Source organism: Zingiber officinale, chromosome 5A (genome assembly GCF_018446385.1).
Source record: "Zingiber officinale cultivar Zhangliang chromosome 5A, Zo_v1.1, whole genome shotgun sequence".
NCBI lineage: Eukaryota > Viridiplantae > Streptophyta > Magnoliopsida > Zingiberales > Zingiberaceae > Zingiber > Zingiber officinale.
The window spans coordinates 126,396,609-126,404,916 of NC_055994.1; positions in this window are offsets into that span (position 1 = coordinate 126,396,609).

Here is an 8,308-nt window from a genome sequence, read left to right on the forward strand (position 1 = left end):
GCTAAGAAGAGGGATCAAGAGGAAGATGAAGAGGAAGAGGAAGAGAAGCACACAAGGAAGAGATTTCTTCCTTGTGGTGGTCACGGCAACAAGGGCTTCCCCTTGTTAGCGGCGGCAAAGAGAGAGGTGAGAGGGAGAGGAGAAGAGAAATTAGGTTAAGGTTTTAAAAAATCTTGCAAGCCAATTAATGATCTCATGTGTATAATTTTCTCTCAACCATATCAATATATAACCCTCATTAATGAGTTAGATTAGAAAACTCAAATCCAACCCAAATTTATCTTATGTATAGTATAAACAAACATTTATCTCTTGATCTAAGAATCCTATTATTTAACTTGTTTTACGTCTTTTAGAGACTCGTTAGTGAGTGTAACCAATAGGTTCTCGGTTTATATTGATCGTCCATAATTAACTACTTAATTATAGAACCATCATGAGTGATACCTAGTAGTACATCATGATCCCCAATTAGCCGAAAAATCATAATTGATCTTAGAATTAATTCTAAACTCTTCAGCAACTACAGTGAGTCGTGCCTCGTTCCTTTCACTCATCTTATACCCACTTGGTTCAGGATATGATTTATATGTCTTGTCCCCACTAGGCTAACTACGTCACACCCAACCCAAGTAATACTTCCTCGTTCTGAAGATTCAAATTACTCATACATGTGTACAAGAGTCTCGCACTTTTAACATGTGATGCTTTTAGCCAAAGACTTTGAGTAATAATCCCTACGAGTGGCCATAGGGTATATATCTCCTCGCAAGGAGCACTGAATCCTCTACAGGCTATCCAAACATATTCGGGCACTTCAACTTATATTTAATCATCCCGGGCCCACACCTTAATGAGATACTTGCTTAAGATGTCAAAGTATAAGTCTCCGTGATCAAGATAACTTGTATACCTTAAATCGAAGGAAACTTGCATTCGTGCTGCAGTAAGAACTTCACAGATATATCTATATATATGCAGAGAACCATATGAAGTCTTACAATGAGTCACTCCAATAAACTAGTTACTATAACCAGCATCCATGTTTAACTCTCGACATCCCAATGTCTCCAACCAGTGAGAAAATAGTTGTTTGGCAGAACCAAGGAGTATAACCCGTGCTAGTCTTATAGAATTGATGATGCCCAAATGCATCAATTCGACGACTAGAGAAATTTTAATATATTCATAATTGCACATGTAGAGAAAATCACTAGTTGCGATCCAATCACATATTCTCTTATGCTATGAATTATATTATAAACATTCAGTAAATAAGTTTAAGACAATCAAATACATAATATGCACTCAAATACTAAATCTATACTTATCAAATAAATATAAAAAAAAACATAAGGCAATTACCTTAGGACATCCCTGATCAAATTCCAACACTTGCAACCTATGTTCACTTGTTCAGTGACTTCAAAACGATATTCTTACAACATTTTACTAGTAGTCAGAGGTGTTTTGCCCAAAAAGAATTCACACATCTTCACAATAACATGATATTATCTATTTTATGCCTAAGTCCTCATAATTTTGCTTTTGGACTCTACCCAAAAGATATCATGCCAATAGAGATATCTTACATCCTTTTAAACCCATGATATTTTCTATATCTTTCCAATATGGAACTTTGATTATATCTCCAATAATCCTCCCCTCAAACTAAGGACCATCATACTCTCATGGTCCAGGCCTCCCCATGAGCATTTTGTCACTCTTGACTTGCTTCAGGCCTCCTTGTGAGCATCCGGTCATCCTGACCTGTTTTGAAGCTCCCCGCAAGCACCTAGTTACTCTTAACTTACTCTGGACCTCCTCATGAGCATTTATATCTCGCCACTCTTGACTTGGTTTGTGCCTCCTCGCAAGCATTTGGTCACCCTGACCTGCTCTGGACCTCCTTGCAACATCCGATTACCCTAACCTACTTCAGGCCTCCCCGCAAGTATTTATATCTGGTCACTCTTGACCTACTCCGGACCTCCTGCAAGCATCTGGTCACCCTAACTTGCTATGGGTCTTTCCGCGAGCATCCAGTCATTCTGACCTACTTTAGGCATCCTCGCGAGCATCCGATTACTTTGACCTGATTCATGTCTCCCCCGCAAGCATCTAGTCACCCTGACCTACTCCGGACCCCCTACAAGCATCGGGTACCCGGTCACCTTGACCTATTTTGGACCTTCCTGTTAGAGTGTATACTAAAAGCCTAGCTTTTGGTATAAATATTTATCTAGAAATAAGAATCACATTGGTCAAAAGTCTACATTTATGATAAATGTAGTTGCTCAATTAATTTATATTGTAGATAACATGGTGTGTGGTGTCACACACAGAAGATCATGTTATTGGTTCCTTATAAATTATAAACAGTAGCTCACGACCAAGATGGAAAGGAACAAATCATTGGAAGGTCGTAGTGTAATTAGGTATTAGTATATCTTAACTATATAATTACACTAGTACACTTAGAGTGTATTGAGTAGGACCATTTGAGGTCGTTCTTTTTATACTGACTTTATAAAGGAACAAAGACCTCAGTTATTATGGAAGTGTGTGCTCTTAATCCTAATATAATAACAAGCACATATATTTGATATTTATTTCTTTAATTTATCAATGGGTGAGATTTAGTTCGATGAATCAATAAGCCCGATAAGTTGGGAAATGATATCACTTATAGTGTGTTGTTGATTATAGAAGGAAACCGTGTCCTAGTAATCTAGGTTGAGAATGTCCCAAGAGGAGCTCATAAGGATTGTCATGTTAAACCTGCAGGTGGACTTAGTCCGACATGACGATGAAGTTGAGTGGTACTACTCTTGAGCTAGATATTAATTAAGTGAGTTGTCAGTAACTTACTTAATTAGTGGACATTTGTTATTTTAAACACAGGGAGACTAACACACTCATAATAAGAAGGAGCCCAAAATGTAATTTGGGATTGGTGCGGTAGTTCAATAATAGTTCTCTAGTGGAATGAATTATTATTGATAAAATTAAGTCGTGTGTTGGGCGAACACGGATGCTTAATTTTATCGGAGACCAAAACCAATTCCTCCTCTCGGTCCCTATCGTAGCCTCTAGTATATAGAGATTTATACCCACCGTGTACCCACCTTCTTACCCATCCAATGGGGCCGGCCAAGCTAGCTTGGAACCCAAGCTAGGGCCAAGACCAAGTGGATGAGTTAAGTTGGTGGCGCCAAAGCTTGAGTCCCAAGCTTAGGTGGCGGCCACTAGAATATTAAAAGGATTTTATTAAAATTATTTCTCATGTGGATATCATGTTTTTAAAGAGAGTTTAAAAATTAAAATTTCCTTTTATAGCTTTCTACAAAGATTAAGAGAAGAGATTAATCTCTTTCCTTATTTGTAGTTTAAAAGGATGGTTTTAATTTTGGTAAAACTTTCCTTATTTGTAAATCATCTATATATTTAAAGAGAGTTTAAAATTTGAAATCTTTCCTTATTTGTTGATTAAAGGAGGATTTTAAATTTTAAGAAAACTTTCCTTTTAAACATATTCATGATTTAAAGAAAGTTTAAAATTAAATATTCTCTTTTATAAGTTTCTACAAGAGATTAAGAAAAGATTTGATATCTTTCCTTATTTGTAGATTAAAAGAGATTTTAATTTTTAGAGATAACTTTCTTTTATTCACATGTTTAAAAGAAAGATTTTAATTTATTAAATTTCTTTTTATAAACCAATCATGAAGGGATAAAATTATTGAGAAATTTTATAAAATTCGGAAGCAAATAAGGAAGTTTTAATTGGTGTTTAAAATTTTATTTGCTTGGAGTTTTTCTTGTGGTCGACCATTATAAAATTGAGAAAGGAAATTATTTTTAATTAAATAAATTTTCCTTTTCAATGGCAAAAGAATTAAGGAAGTTTTATTAAAATTTCCTTATTTGCCAAGATCAAGGATTATAAAAGAGGGGTAGAGGAGGCTTCATGGCTAACGAATCTATTCTATTTTTCTCCCTCTTTTCTTCTTTGTGGCCAGCCTTTCTCCTTTCTTCTCTTTTGGTGGCCGAACCATACATCTCTTGGAGCTCATGTTGGTGGCCGGACCTAGGAAGGAGAAGAAGAAGAGGAGGAAGCCTCATCTTGAAGATCCCTTGGAGTATTGGTGGTGATCAAGTTCTTCTTCCTTGGAGGTGGTTCTTCTTGTGGCCGAACCTTGCTTGGAGAAGAAGAAGGTGCGTGGTGGTTCTCGTCTCGGAAGATCGTCGCCCACACGACGTCCGGGATAAGAAGAGGAATACGGTAGAAGATCAAGAGGTTTTTCTAAAAGGTATAACTAGTAATTTTTCTTTCCGCATCATACTAGTTATTTTTGGAAATAATACTAAATACAAGAGGCTTACATTCTAGTGTTTCGAATATGGTTTTTCGAAGTTGTGTTCTTTTGTTTCTTTCTTTTCCTTGTGATTTGATTGTTCTCTTTGGTTAACCTAAAGTTATTTTAGGAAATTGAATATTAGCTTTCTATTAAAGGTTTTGTCTAGTCGGTGGTGGTTGCTCCCATATCCAAGAAGGCCATGTGCCTCGCCATGTCAGTACTGGGAACCTTTTATGGAAATTAATATTTAATGGAATTAATAACTTAAGGAGACTTGGGTCAAACGTGTTAAGTTCTGCAGGAGATCCAAGTCAAAACCTAAAAGAACAAATAGATTAAGTTTTGGATCAAACGTGTAAAGTTCCGCAGGCGATTCAAAATTTTAATTTAAAAGAACACATGGTAGGTAGGAAAAGGTTCAGACCTTTGTACAAAAATTTTGTACAGTGGAACCTATAGGTTTTCCGAGTAGCAACCAACAATTGGTATCAGAGCTAGGGTTTTGCCTCTGTGTATTTGGTATTAGTTTAATTATGCACATGTCATACATAATTTAGGCAGGATAATAGTAGGATGTGCTAACTTTGTGGATGCAGGATCCAACTATTATGACTTATAGTTATTATGTGTGTGATTGGACCCTTGGACATGTCAAGGGCATTTTATTGTGTGTGCATGATTGTATTATAAAATACAGCAGGAGCTGTATTTAGTTTTATTAGGATTTTATTTTTGATCTAGATACATGTACATTCCTTTTATGGAATATAGGATCAAAATTGTAAAATTCTATTTATGTCGCGGATCGAATCTTGCAAAGTGTGGAACCTTCTAAGGATCAGAGGCGCAGCAGAACTAGGAGCAAGATGGATGCGACAGCTAGACCCGGTGGCGGTAGCCAAATATGGCAGCAGCTTCGGATGACAACACACGGAGGACAATTAAAGATAAAAGCCATAATAGTTGAAAATTAGATTTTCTATTTATTGCTTTTATATTATGCTGTGTGTGTATGTTAGTTTACAAGTTTAGTAGGCTAGCATAGTTAAAATTCCTCATTTATAAATAACTAAGTGGGAGAGGGATTTTTAAATAAATCCCATGGTCTCCATTACTGGTTTGTAAGTGATGCAAACAAGCTTGCGCGTTGGCTCTGAGTGCCTTCCTCCATAACGGATGAGCTTGTTTGTGGATCACTAGAACAGACTTCCATTTTTGGATGACTGGAAATTAATTAAAGGCGTGTGATCTTCCCCAACGGAAGGGGCATAATCTTATTAATGGACTTAGTGTCAAGTAATGGTATACACTTAGACACATCTAATAGTATCCTCCCCAACGGAGTCACTATTATTATTTGTGTGACCAAATGAAACCAACTATTAATTTGTCATAAAACTAGGTTGACAAGATAATAAAATTAAAGGGTTAAAACCCCTCTTACAAATGATTGATTTTGTATACGTCCACACTAACGTGGCATACAAAATTAACGGTGTTTGAGATAATTTTATTTGTCATAAAGTTACGTTGACAAGATAGTTAATGGGTAAAACCCTCCTCTTACAAATGTTGATTTTGTATACGTCCACACTAACGTGGCATGCAAAATTCACGGTGTTTTGAGGTGTTGGTAAATTTAAATAGTATTGTTAGAGGAATCAATATTATTTTAAATTTAGAGTCTTGACCAAATATTTGATTAAAGATAGACCAACTATTAATTTTATTCGTCATAAAGTAAGGTTGACGAGATAATAAAATTAAATGATAAAATTTCCTTTTTGAATTTGTATACGTCCACACTAACGTGGCATACAAAATTCATGGTTTTTTTTTTTTTTTTTTTTAAGGAGTTGGTCTTAACCAAATATTTTTGTGATTCTTAGGAAGATGGTCAAACCCTAGCTGATATACTTTAGGATTGACTTAGTGGTCCCAATTATAATTGATTGGAAATAGAATTTGGACATTAAGGTAGACTGTTCTCTTAGAACTAAGAACAATATAGGTGTATTTTATTCATTAGTTGATACATGTTTAGTGGAGTTATCTACCGGTACCTGGTGTGTAGATACAAGATGCCATTAATCATGTCTGCAATTCATTGCAGGGTTCCAGGAAACCCAACAACTAAATGAAAGGTAAATCACCGTCCACATGGGCACTACTGTAAAAGTGGTAGCTATTGCAGTGGGAGATGTTTATTCTTTGATAAGAATAAAATATGGATTTTAAGTAATTGTCTTTACATACCAAGTTTAGAAAGAACCTGATTTCAGTTTCTAAACTATTATAGATATTGTGTCTATTTTGATAACAAAGTTGTTATCAAGAAAAATAGGAAAGTTATCTATTCTGGTATGATGGTTGACAATTTATAATCCAATAACTCCCACGATGCAACAAATGGAAATTAGTCACACATCTTCTAATTTTAAGAGAAAGCAACCTTCGGAAATGAACCAATTATATCTTTGGCATCTAAAGCTAGGTTATATTAACTTAAGTAGGATTCATTGGTAGCTGATGAACTTTTGTGTTCATTAGTAGTGGAAATCTTTCCAACCTACAAGTCTTACTTGAAAGGAAAAATAACCAAGAAGCTTTTAAGTCTAAGGGGTATGGAGCCAAAGATATGATGGAATTGGTTCATTCTGATTTGTGTGATCCTATGACTATCCAGGCAAGAGGTAGTATCGAATATTTCATCTATTTTATAGATAACTATTCAAGATACAAATACATTTACTTAATGTGCCGCAAGACTAAGTACTTTGATTAGTTCAAAGAGTACAAGGCTGATGCGGAGAAATGTTAAAGTAAAAGTATTAAGTCACTATGGTAAGATCGTAGTGGCAAGTACCTCTTAGGATAATTTGGGAGTCACTTATCAGAAGTCGGGACTCAATCCTAACTAACTGCACCTGGTACACCCCAACAGAGTGGTGTAGTAGAAAGAAGGTATAAGGCTCTCATGGAATAATTAGATCGATGATGAGTTATTACCAAATTTGTTTTAAGGATATACACTAGAAACAGAAGTGAACATAATACCTTCTAAAGTCAGAACTCTCTACTCCCATAGAATTGCAGAATGGGCGTAAGCCTAGTCTGAAGTATATTCGGATTTGGGTGGTCTAGCACATAAGAGACACTGATAAGTTGGGCAGGAGTTCACTTGTTTATGAGTTATCCTAGAGAAACAAAAGTAGGTTTATAGTCTTAAAAATCAGAAGGTCATTATCAATGACCGATTTTTAGAATAGGACTATGTAATAAACCACATGCCCATAAGTAAATTTGTTCTTAAGGAAATAATAAAGGACATGTCTAATCTAGTACCAACTGTACAAGATGAAATATCACAAGAAACTGCAACACGTATCATAAAAGATACACAATTACAGATAGTGCCTCTTCGTAGTGGGAGGGTTGTCAAGCAACCTAAGAGATTCATGTTTTGGGAGAGTCTTTGGACTTGATCCCAAATAAACATGAGCCTGATCCCGGACATATGATGAAACACTCCAAGATAAAGATCCAGCATCTTGGCAAAGAGTAATGAATAACAGAATTAGAATATATATATTCTGATAAAATCTGGAAGCTTGTAGAACCACCAGATGGTGTAAAAGCCTTTGGGTGTAAAAAGGTCTATAATAGGAAAAGAGGGATAGACAGGAAGGTAGAAACTTTCAAAAGCAAGGCTTGATGAAAAAGGAAACTTTTTCACTGGTAGCCATGTTTAAGTCTATCCAGATTCTTTTATCTATTTGGTAAGTGGATGTCAAGACAGCATTCCTTAATGGAAGTCTTGAAGATAGCATCCACATAAAGCAAACCAGAAGGGTTCATTATAAAGGGCTAAGAGCATCTTGTGTGAAAGCTCAATCAGTCTATGGACTGAGGCAAAGCTTCAAGGTCTTGGAACATCCAGTTTATCA